This window comes from Lissotriton vulgaris, chromosome 7, assembly GCF_964263255.1.
Source record: "Lissotriton vulgaris chromosome 7, aLisVul1.2, whole genome shotgun sequence".
NCBI classification, from domain to species: Eukaryota; Metazoa; Chordata; class Amphibia; order Caudata; family Salamandridae; genus Lissotriton; species Lissotriton vulgaris.
The window spans coordinates 933879414-933892394 of NC_141695.1; the positions used below are offsets into that span (position 1 = coordinate 933879414).

Sequence of the window (12981 nt, forward strand, 5' to 3'; positions counted from 1 at the left end):
CCACCACCACATCCACTACAACCACCACTGCATCCACCACCACCACCGCATCCACCACATCCACCACATCCACCACCACTTCACCACCGCATACACCACCACCATATCCACCACCACATCCACCATGACATCCACCGCCACATCCACCACCACCGCATCCACCACCACCGCATCCACCACCACCACCACATCCACCACCACATCCACCACCACATCCACCACCACATCCACCACCGCATCCACCACCATCACTTCCACCACCATCACTTCCACCACCACTTTCACCACATCCACCACCACTTTCACCACCACCACCACATCCACCATCACATCCACCACCCCCACCACCACCACCACATCCACCATCACATCCACCAATTATTTTATTTAATGTATTTTTATAGCGCAGCTGACACCTTGCAGGTTTCCTGGCGCTGGAGAATACTCTTAACTGAGAAGAACAAGAACGGGTGGCAGGCGGATGGAGTTAGGGAAATAGCCAGGTCTTGATACGTTTCCTAAAGGGGAGGAGTTGTGAAATTTGGCGGATGTCAATGGGCAGACTGTTCCATAATTTAGCCGCTGCGACCCTGAAGGATCTGCCCCCAGTTCTGACTTTGTTGTATCTAGGCACTTTTACCAGACAGGCTGAGGCAGAGCGCAGGGTTCTGTTAGGAGTGTACCAAGAAAACAAGGCTTGCAGATGCCTGGGGCCGACTCCATGCAGAGCCTTAAAGACAAGGCAAAGGGCCTTGAATGCCACACGCTGCTTCAGAGGTAGCCAATGTAGCTCGGCTATGGCCGCTGTGGCCGAGGATCTCCTGGTCCAGCCGAGAGCTAGCTTAGCAGCGGCCGACTGAATTCTTTGAAGCCGATCCAGCAGCACAGCTGGAGACTCAAGTAACAGCGCGTTACAGTAGTCGAGGCGACTAAGAATAGTGCACCTGACTATCAATGCCCGAGCATGTGCGGGGAGGAGAGGCATAATTTTGCGCAGGGAACGCAAAAGGGCTGAGCAAGTCCCTACTGTTTTTGCAACCTGGGTTTCCATGCTAAGCTTGTTATTGAGCACGGGCCCTAGGTTGCGGACCGAGGTTACTGGCAGAGGTTTATCCGGTGTTTCCGGAGGCCAGAAATCGCTCGGGAAAGGGCGAGGTATTCTATTTCCAGCGCAAAACAGAACCTCAGTTTTGGAGGAGTTAAATTGTAAGGAATTTTTGTGCAACCACCCAGCCGTCTCTCTTAGGCAGTCATGGAAGGATGTTAAGGGGATAGCGTCTTCTCCCTCCCAGGAGAGAATGAGCTGGGTGTCGTCAGCATAGTTGATCGTTTTTATCCTGTGGGACTTTATTAACGTGATCAAGGGTTTAAGATACACGTTAAAAAGAATGGGACTGATGGAGGAGCCCTGGGGAACTCCCTGGGGCACGGATGAAAATGCGGATTGGAATGGGGGGAGGGATACCGCCTGTCTCCTGTCCCGCAGGTAGGAGTGAAACCACAGCAGAGCCGTGCCATCCACACCGGCCTCACCGAGTCTCTCCAACAGAGTCCTGTGGTTGACCGTGTCGAATGCGGCAGACAGGTCCAGCAGTATCAAAGCTACTGCCTGGCCCCTGTCTGCGCGCATACGAAGATCCTCCATGGCTGTTAAGACAGATGTTTCGGTGCCGTGGGCTGGGCGAAAACCGAATTGGAGGTCATCCAGGATGTAGTTCCGCTCCAGGTGAGTGGAAAGACAGGAGCTGACCCATCGTTCGGTGACTTTTGCTGGGAATGGCAGGAGGGAGATAGGCCGATAGTTTGACAAACAGTCAGGACTTAAGGAGGGCTTTTTCAGAAGCGGGGTAACAAGAGCCTGCTTCTATAGAGTTGGAACATATCCGCAGTGCAAAGATTGGTTGCAGATTCTGCGCAGAGTGCTGAAGAGTTCGGTACCAAAGTTTTTCCAGATTTTAGGAGGTAGAGGGTCAAGAGGGGAGCCCGAGGTGATTCCGAGCGCCAGTCTTTCAAACTCGGTTTCTGGAATGGGGGGGAATTCCCGCAACCTTGCCATGGGGAGGGGACCTAAAAGCGCCGAGTCGTAGCTAGTGGTGATAGCTCCCGGGCTGTTGGGGCAGCCCAACGAGGGGGAGGTCTTCAGATTGTGGATAATGGTGTTGATTTTATCTATGAAAAATGCTGCAAGATTGTCACAGAGTGCTTGTGTAGGTGGCAGAGTCATTGTGGCACAATCTGGGTGGGTTAGATTTTTAAGGATCTGAAAGATGCTTTTAGAGCTGTTGGAGGCGTTGGCAATAGTTGAGCAAAAGTAGTTGGCTTTACTTTGCACAATACCAGTTTTATATGCCCGAAGGTTATCTTTCCAGAGAGATTTATTGGTGTCGGAGTAGCCTTGCCTCCATTTTCTCTCCGATTGTCTGCAGGCTAATTTGAGGGCTCTCAAGGAGTCGTCAAACCAGGGGGCTGGTGCTCTGCTCTTAGGTTTTCACTTTTTCTGGGGAACGAGGGAGTCCGAGGTATTGGAAATCAATGTGCAGAGGGTCTTGTAGTTGTCCTCCACAGATATAGAGGGGGAGAAGCTGTTTTCCACATTGAATACAGGGCCGGCCGATCTTAATTTGTCCAGAGCTTTCCAGTCTCTGTACAGAGCATTGGGAGAGGTGCTTTGTGGCGGCCTGCTGGCTCTGCTACCAGCTATGTGGAATTTGATAAGTGCATGGTCGGTCCAGCACATAGGCAGGATGTCGCTTAGGTATACTAGCTGAGGGGAGGAGAAGATTAGGTCGAGTAGATGCCCTGCAGAGTGGGTGGGTTTGTTGACCAGTTGGGAGAGTCCCATACTTTCACAATACATTATAAGATTATTCAAGGCAGTGTCCAGGCTGCCGTTTGGCCAAAGATTGAAGTCGCCCAGAATAATTAGCTTGTTGTGGGTGGTGGCCATGTTGGTGAGGGTGGTGAGTAGCGACTTTTGCTGCAGGGAGTTGAAGGCTCCCGGGGGGCGGTAGCATATCATGGCAGTGAAGGTGACTCCGGAGTGACAGTTTATGGAGAGGCCGAGGATTTCCGTTCCAGCGACTGGATCCATGTCTAGGATGTTTATGGACCAGGAGGCTCTATAGATAATGCCTACTCCACCACCACGACCCTTGGGTCTGGGAAGATGTAATATTTTAAAATCTTGTGGACAAGCCCAATCCAGTTCGATGTTACAGTCGGAATGGGTCCACGTCTCAGTAAGAAATAATGCATCGAGGTGATGATTATCAATGAGCTGTAGGATTTCATTGGCGTGTTTAGGCAATGACCTAACGTTCAGCAGGCCACCCGATAGCAGACCTCTGCAGGCAAAATCATGCAGAGGGTAGGCAGTGTCAGAGAAGGAGAAATGACCTTCATGAGCAAAATCTCTGAGACGAAGTAGAGACTCACGGGTTAGATGCGGAAGGAGGGGGGTGGTCTGGGGGGCCAGGGCAAGGGGAGTCGCTCCGGTCGCGGCCGAGGCGCGGACGAGCGCAGACGAGCTTGCCTTCGGCGCGCAATCGTCGCAACCGCTGCGCTCGTCCGCTGCGCTTCCTGCAAAGACTCATGTTATATAGTGGGGCTCGGTGCGTGGGAGGGGGGGGCGTGGCCAGCCGAGGTGGGCGTGTCTGGCGGGTCCCTCGACCAGGAAATGGCGGCAAGACGCGAGACCAGGGCAAAACAACAAGCTGTCTGCTGCTCAGGGCTAGCGCGGTAATGCCAGGAAGTTAAAGTGCAAGAAGGTAGTAAAATCACATTAATTACCATCACCTCCACATCCACCATGACATCCACCGCCACATCCTCCACCACCACCGCATGCACCACCACCACCACACCCACCACCACTACATCCACCACCACTACATCCACCACCACCGCATCCACCACCACATCCACCACTTCCACCGCATCCACCACCACCACCACCACCACATCCACCACCGCATCCACCACCACCAAATCCATCACTTCCACCACCACATCCACCATCACATCCACCGCATCCACCACCACAACCACCACTTCCACCGCATCCACCACCACCACATCCACATCCACCACCACTACATCCACCACACCCACCACCATCACTTCCACCATTGCATCCACCATTGCATCCACCATTGCATCCACCATTGCATCCACCATTGCATCCACCATTGCATCCACCATTGCATCCACCATCGCATCCACCATCGCATCCACCATCGCATCCACCATCGCATCCACCATCGCATCCACCATCGCATCCACCATCGCATCCACCATCGCATCCACCATCGCATCCACCATCGCATCCACCATCACATCCACCATCACATCCACCATCACATCCACCACCACATCCACATCACCTCCCCAACCACCATGAAATCCACCGCCACATCCACCACCACCACATCCACCACCACATCCACCACCACCACCACATCCACCACCGCATCCACCACCGCATCCACCACCGCATCCACCACCGCATCCACCACCGCATCCACCACCAGCACATCCACCAGCACATCCACCAGCACATCCACCAGCACATCCGCCACCTCATCCGCCACCTCATCCGCCACCTCATCCGCCACCTCATCCGCCACCTCATCCGCCACCTCATCCGCCACCTCATCCGCCACCTCATCCACCACCGCATCCACCACCGCATCCACCACCACCACATCCACCACACCCACCACCATCACTTTCACCACCATCACTTTCACCACCATCACTTCCACCACCACTTTCACCACATCCACATCCACCACCTCCACCACATCCACCACCACATCCACCACCATCACCACCACATCCACCACATCCACCATCCCCACCACCACCACAACCACATCCACCACCACCATATCCCCCAGATCCACCACCACCACCACATCTATATGTGTGTGGCTCTGTGTGTGTGTGTAGGTGCAAATGCAATGTTCTTGGATTTTCGTCACAATAAAATACACTGAACATAATCTTCACAAAAGTTATTTACAAACGTTTAAGCTATTGCCATTATAAATTACAATAACTTTTATTTAAGTATTAATTATTTACAAAATTAAAAGCCATTGTTATTTGTAATATCAAGACATCTAAGTCACGTAAATACAACACACATTGCATTACAAATGCTATAGGTGTCACATTTGCAAAAGTTAAAACTATTGACATTGTAACTGACAAAGCTATTAATTTTGCTACTTTCAAAACCAACACATAAATAAAAAAAGTGTCATTTACAATACCAATAGCTCAAACCTTCCTAATGCGAGACCTATTGCATTTCCAATGCTTGTTTTCCTTCTTTCCCACCCTTGACCTGGTCCTAAAAAAGGCTGTGGGTAGGGTGATTGCCATGGGAACCCTTGTTGAGGTGGGTATTGTAGAATCCCTTATGGTGGCCATCCAATTGTTGTGTGAAGAATTATATGACCCTTGGGGTCTGTGGTTTTGCCTATAGTTTCTCCTTGCCTGGCCTCTTTTGTAGGTATTCTCTGATGATCAGTCTGAGCACCTGTCTGACCCCGACGGGTTTCTACTCTCTTCTGATGTGAATGAAGTCACTTTCTATTCTGACATTGTCTTCTCTTGAATACGGATATCTTTCTCATGTGAGAATTTGGTCAGGTCCATCTGGAATTCATTTTTCTCGGATTGCATAAAATAATCCTTATATTTTGTAAATCCTTTGTTTACCTCTTCCAGTTTCTTTTTCTAAACTGTAACAGAGCTGTGTTTTAAGTGCATTCTTATTTGGATTACCAGGAGGCATCGGATAGTCTTTTAGCTGTTTTGATAATCAGGTCTTGCACATTTCCAGGCTATCAAGGACCAATATTGTCTCAATTCTTGGTAACAATAAGACCCCTTGGGGCAGTGTTACCTCTCAGATACTCTGTCATTACTGCTCTATGGATGAAGTAAGAAACAACTCCTAGGCATTTATATATAATTGTCCAACCAAATGTGTTCGGGAGAATTAATGAAACAAATTCATTTTTGTCTAGAAAACATTCATTTTAATGATTCATAAAAAACAATTCAATTAAAATTGTGTAATAACACAATGCATGGTATATATCGAACAAAAAAGTCATAACATTTCATTTAGTGGCTGAAAATAGTTAAAATACATGTAAAAATATATCGTAAGAATGACAACATCTATAGGTATTATCATTTTGATAATGATTTTTATGAATCATTAAAATAAATGTTTTCTAGACAAAAATGTATTTGTTTTGTTAATTCTCCCGTACATATTTGTTTGGACAATTATATATAATTGCCTAGGAGTTGTTTCTTACTTCATTCAGTTTTCCCTGTCCTAGGAATTGAACAATTTACTGTTCAGGGGGTCTTTGATAACCACATTAAAATGACTGCTCTATGGAGCATGGTTTTAACTTGGGTTTTCTTAAGGTCAGATAGTGAATCCCAGTCATTTATATGTGTCACCATTTGTGCCAGGGTTGTGTCCCCAATATTAGAGAGTGCTGCTAAAATTGAAAGGACATATTTTACTGACTTTTTTTACAGTACTATGGATTTGCCCTCTCTCAGCCAACCGATGTGTGAAATATTCTATAACACCAAAGAGCGAGAAAAGAGACAATATTGGGCTCCCACCTGCTTCTCACAGAACACTAAAATCACAGAAATAGCGTGCCTGTGGAAATTCCCCCCCCCCTCCAAAAAAGGACCATGTCCAAGAATTGGACGAGTTAGTCTCACACACGTAATGTGGCATGCTTCATCATTTGGCCCCTCGTTCTACCATGGTGAGGTGATACTGCCAAGGCGGACTTGACCCCAGGGGGGCTGACCTGAGGGAGTTCTTAAAAATTACTTATTTTCTCTGGATAAAATACTAGGATCCAGTTCAGTAGTTAAAAAAAAAAATAGGATATACAACAACGTATCCTTTATTCAGGTGATAACCTAGACTTGAATAAAAAGTACAGAGAAAGTATTCTTAGGGGACGTACAAGGTTTAATGGTACCATAATGGGTATTCCACCATTGTGGGTTTCGTCTTTGTCTTCCTACTGCCATTGCCCCCCCCTTTTTTTCTCTTTTAACTGGATAGTAATTCCTGGTGACCTTTCAAAGAGAGGTAGGTCCTCTCTCTCTATTTTTAATGATGCCCTTCACTATTAGTAAATAAGTGCCAGGATACATAGATTCGGCCCTGAGGAATGCCGAGACCTTCTGGCTCCAGTGAAAGGGCAGAAACATGTTGGCAAGACATCTTAGTGGGACGCAAGGATCATAGAAGCCATGTATGTCCCCATAGAATACCATCACTGTACTTTTTACTCCAGCCTAGGATACCACCTGAATAAAGGATACTTTGAGGTGTATCGTAAGGTTTTTTAACTACTGAACTCGATCCTAGTATTTTATGCAGAGTAAATAAGTAACTTTTAAGAACTCCCCCCAGGTCAGCTCCCTGAGGTAGAGTGCGCCCTGGTATTCTCACCTCACCAGGGTATGATTAGGTGGCAAATGAAGCATGCCACATTATGCGAGTGAGCCTACTGAGGTGCCGGGTTTTTAGAGACCCGGTGGTGCCAGGGGACCACACCCGAAGACCTCTGAGTTCTCCCTGTTCTGGACTTACAGAAACACAGAGTCTTCTAGTTGAAGTCAGTGATCGAGTTTTATTGGCTGCAACCAAGTAACATGCGTCCTAGAAGTACGACAACACGGGCCGTAAGTTCTCAGGAGACTGTTCGTTTTTACAGAACCAGCCTTCTCCTTATATACATAAATAACAGCTGCAGGCAAGAATTCTTGAGTTTATGATATGGCTATACACATATTTCTACAATAATACAAAGAGCGAAGTCATGCTGGTCAGCACATATTTTAGATGTCCAGTTTGTGATGGATTACCCCGCCAGATCAGAACTCCCATCAGATATCGATGAAACACAAATAAGGTCGGGCACCCTCCCATCATAAAACGGGTCATAAACGAGAGTCGTGGACAGGTGGATGTGTATGGGAAACAGGGTCTGTATGTAGTGAATGGTTTATGACATGTTGTGCCTTGATGATATCTTGCTCGGCCACTGGGCGAGGAGCTGCCCAAACAGGCTTGGCTGGAGGCAGTGGGGACAGCTTCGGCCAGGTCATGGGGATGTCAGCTACGGCGGACGTGTCCTTTCAGATCAAACTCGGTCTTAATCAATTGACTATATGAGGGCAAGTCATAAGATGGATGCCGTTTACAAAATGGAGTCTGAGGGTTCGGGACGGAAACTACGATTTAAAGGTGTTAGCATCACTCAATCGTGACGCAAATGCATAGGGATAATGTCCTAATCATTACCGGTCCGTAGATACCAAATTCGTCATGGTACGACGACATTTTGTGACACGAGTGTCGGACCTCGATATCTGTAAAACAGCGGGGTCCGGATTTGCAGTACCACAGACCCTCCTTTTGCCCTCATATTAGGCAATAACTCACGCTAATCTGAGTCCAAATCTGTATTGATAAATTCACGGAGATGCTGCTGTAGCATCATTCTGTTGCTCAATTTGTCCCTTGACACAGGCTTCCTTACACATGAAGTGGCGCAGAGGCCACATATTGCAGGAGCGCACTGCACAAACAGGCAGAACATAAACAGAACGGCTAAGATCATCCCAATGAAGATCAGAGTTTTCCATCCCTAGGCAGAGATCAGTTCCCAGAACCACCCTAGCAGAGACCAGTCTCCTTTCTCCATGTGAAGGGAGTCAGAGATTTTGTGTAATTTGGAGATGGCCTGGTATACCGTCGGAGCATTATCGGGGATGAAAATGCAGCAACTAGATTGGATCACTCTACATACACCACCTCGGTCTGCAAGTATGACATCTAGGGCAACCCTGTTCTGAAGGGTCATAAGTCGATCCGACTGAAGCTCAGCTGTCAGGTTGCTAAGGGCACCGGCCGTTTCAGTCACGGCGGATTCAACTATTCTCGTCAATTGTCGAATGTTCCTGCTGTTCACCATGGGCCCCCAAAATGGCAGAAAACCCTTTGCGAAATCTCCGAACTCCTGACCCGCAGTGTCGTCTTGACTCACGACACCCCTAACTGTCCTTGTCCGATGGTAATCTGCCCCGGCCGTGTAGGTGGGTGGCAGCAGAAACGAGATAAAACATGTGCCCGAGAAGTCAGGGGGCAACCATGTGTAGGCTTTGTCATGGCAGACAAAATAGGTGCCTTTAGCCGCCAAGAATGGTGGGGAAGTTCGGGAGGCAAACACATACGTCTCCGTGCATAGGCTCTTCCCTAACTGTGCTTTGGGATCCCTGCCAATACCTTGCAGACATAAGTGACCTCGGTGGGGCACTATCCAGACTGGGGAGGATTTCTTTGATTTCTGGCTTTCGCTTAAGGAAATCCCATACTTGGTGATGTTCCATCTGCTGTATGGGGTAAACTCATCTTTGGGAGTTGCTCTAACCGTGTCAATATCTCTACTCCTATTTCGGATCCCTGCCACTAGTGCCTTATTGTTTGCGTTTTCCCCTCGAACGTATGGTTCAAGGGAAAACAGGAACATGGTCTGGAAAGCCCATAGAGAACCGAAATAACTAAATGGCAGGACGAAGTAAGGGATGCCCTTATCTGTAGTGTGTGGCATGAGTCCGCATATCCAACAATTCGATGTGTTCATTATAGACTGGTGCTGGTGTAGGAGCTGGAAAAAGGAGTTATTTACGAATTCTAGTCTTCTGGCAGACTCGTGTTCAGGTAGAGGGTGAAAGGAGTGTGTGCGAACAGTAGGAGGAGGTGCGAGCTGTGTGTTGTGTATGAATGGAACTCGAAAAATGGACAGAGCATAGCCAGTTAAAAACATTATTATACTACACAACATTGAGATGCTTAACACTAGAGTTCGTCTTCTTGCCATTACAGTACATATTTTCTTTTCAAAGGTCATGTGTCTAGCAGGTCTCTCAACCCCTGGAAACTCCATCCTCTGGTTGCTGCCCGCGGTGGGAGGTTGCTTCTGCCAAGATGTGCGCTCTGTCCAGTCCGGGGTGATTCCCTCAGACTGACCAGAACCGTTGACCTAGGTGTCCCCGGCTGCACTCCTCAGACTTCACCCGCGGCCCTAGCAGCAGAACCGGATGGCGGTTCGAAAATCAAAAATGAGCTAGTTCCCTGGGCGAGAGAGCTGTGAAATCAAAAATAGTTCATGGGAAAAAGGGGGAAAATCGCACAAATTCGATTATGTCAGTTCCTTGGTCTTGACCTCCGATTATATCGTTCCCTCCCCGGCAAGGTGTGATCTTCAAACAATGTTTCAGGTTCTGTAGTGTCCAACTGCATCGACGGTGGCACAGATCCTTGCAGAATACAATCGCTCTCTTTGTCGGTACCAGTTCCTTTTAATCGTGCATCGCTGAAGGGGACAAAACGAGGTGTAAACTCAGTTTCGGAGTCAGCGACTCCTTGCCGGACCCATCGGTCATATGGAAGGGGAAGCGGGACCCTTTTGCAATGGGCGCCGTGCACCCAGTGTTTCTTCCCGAGGACACGTACTGCAGAGCGGGTGGACAGTAAAACCTGGAAAGGTCCGGTCCAGCGAGGCTCCTCGTTCTTTGTTCGTCTGAAATTTCGAATCAGGATCCAGGAGCCGGGTTCGATGGCGTGGCCTGGATCGTCAGACGCCGGTGGAGAGGAGCTGTGGACCTGTTGATGTAAAGCATGCAGTTTTGTTGTCAGTTCGTGCAAATAGTCAAACAGTGCAGGGTACTCTATTTCACTGAGCCTTCTGGGTCTCGGTACTCCCCATATATATGCTGGGCACCCGAACACAATCTCGTGTGGGCTAAGTACTAATCTGGAATGGACAATCATCCTGGTAGACAGGAGTGCTAAAGGCAGGGCGTCTGGCCACTTGAGACCTGTGGTGGCTTGGATCTTGGCCAGTTTCAATTTTAACGTGCCATTATAGCACTCCACCAATCCTGCCGATTGGGGGTGATTTGCAGCATGGAACTTCTGGCTGATGCCTAGACACTCACACACTCTCTTCATCACTCGTCCCACGAATTCACTTCCGTTATCACTCCAGACAATTCTAGGCATGCCAAATCTAGGGAAGAATTCCTTGACAAGGGCTTTGGCAGTTGACAATGCAGTGTTGTCCTTAAGGGGGTACGCTTCTACCCACCTGGAGAAGGCGCAAACGACAACAAGGACATATTTCAGGTTATTGCACCTTTCCATGTGGATGAAATCGAGTTGCAAGACCTCGAACGGATACGTTGGAGGTGCAAAATGACCAGCTGGGGTTGGGGTTCCCCTACCGGGATTGTGCTTCAGACACACCATACAATTTCTGACCAGATTCTCTGCACATTTTGGGATACCACTATTCTGCCAAAATGGGGCCAACAGCTTACATATTCCTTTCACACTGATGTGTGCCATTCCATGGGCCATCGTTACCACTGCGAGCACATAAGCATCAGGTAACAACCATCGCTGATGTTCTGACAGTTCGACCCAACAACCATTCGCGTTTAACCTACCCTTGCTTTCTCTCCATTCATTCACCTCTTTCTCAGTAGCATCAGCTTGTATAGACTTCACGCTTTCGATGGTGTCCTCACACATACCCACATCCGGGGTCCATCTAGCAGGACCTACAACATACATCCGACTCATTGTGTTCCTTGCGGTCTCTTTCGCGACTTCATCGGCAAATGCATTCCCTCGGCCAACATCATCTCGGATCTTCCTATGCGCGCTGCACTTCACAATCGCAACCTGTAGGGGCAAGGTCAGTGACTCGAGAAGGTCGTGTACTAGCTGGCCGTGTTGAATTTTCGCACCATGTGTCGTCAGGAACCCACGTTCACGCCACAATCTTCCAAAACTGTGGGCTACGCCAAAGGCGTACTGACTATCAGTGTACACATTCACTTGTTTTCCTTTCGCCAACACACACGCTCTTCTGAGTGCGACTAACTCTGCTGCTTGTGCAGAATTCTGGGGGATGCGAGCTGTCTCTACAATCGTGTGTAATGTTGTCACGGCATATGCTGCAGTCGTATCACCATTTGGCAACTTGAAACATGAACTATCAACCCATAAATTATCATTACATTCAGGGAGAGGGGTGTCCTGCAAGTCTACTCTCCCTTTTGTCTCTTCCTCTGTCCTAAAGCAGCAATCATGTTTGTCGACCTCTTCTGTCTCTGCTGGTGGAATGGGTAGTAACGTAGCAGGGTTGAGTGTATCACACCTCTTTATATGAATGTGACTTGCTAGCAGGGTCAATTCATAGCTGGACAGTCGAGCGCTAGTTAGATGTTGTGTTTTCGTCCTGTTTAGTAGGATATCTACTGTATGTGGGACCATAACGGTCAGAGTATTATTCATGACTAACCCAGCCGACTGTCGAATACAGACAGCCGCTGCGGCAGTGGCCCTCAAGCAACTTGGTAATGCCTTAGCTACAGGATCTAGAGTCGCGGAGAAATATGCACATGGGCGTTGTTTGTCCCCAAAGTGCTGTGTCAAGACTGATAATGCGCAACCTTCCTTCTCATGGACGTATAATGTAAAGGGCTTGCTGTAGTCGGGGTTGCCCAACACAGGAGCCGAACATAACGCCTCACGCAACTCATGGAAACTCGCCTGACAAGCTTCAGACCAAGGCAAAGGATTGGGTGTGTCTTTACGCATTAATGCCAGCAAGGGCTTGGCCAACAGTGAGAAATTCGGTATCCATTGTCTACAGTATGATGTAATGCCCAAGAAGGCACGCACTTCTCTTTGTGTCCTTGGGATACTCAATTCTGCAATTGCCTGTATTCTTTCTGGGGTCAGTCTCCTTCCCTCCTTCGATAAGATGTGACCTAAGTAGGTTACTTCTTGTCGGCAAAATTGTAGTTTGGAAAGCGAGACCTTGTGCTTCATGTCACATAAAT

The 12981-nt window shown here is 48.4% G+C and overlaps 1 protein-coding gene across 1 annotated transcript in view; it reads left to right on the forward strand.

Annotated features, from left to right (window-relative positions):
- The window catches only part of DIAPH1 (diaphanous related formin 1), a 1314985-nt gene that overhangs the window by 12215 nt on the left and 1289789 nt on the right, over positions 1-12981 (forward strand). The window lies entirely within an intron of this gene.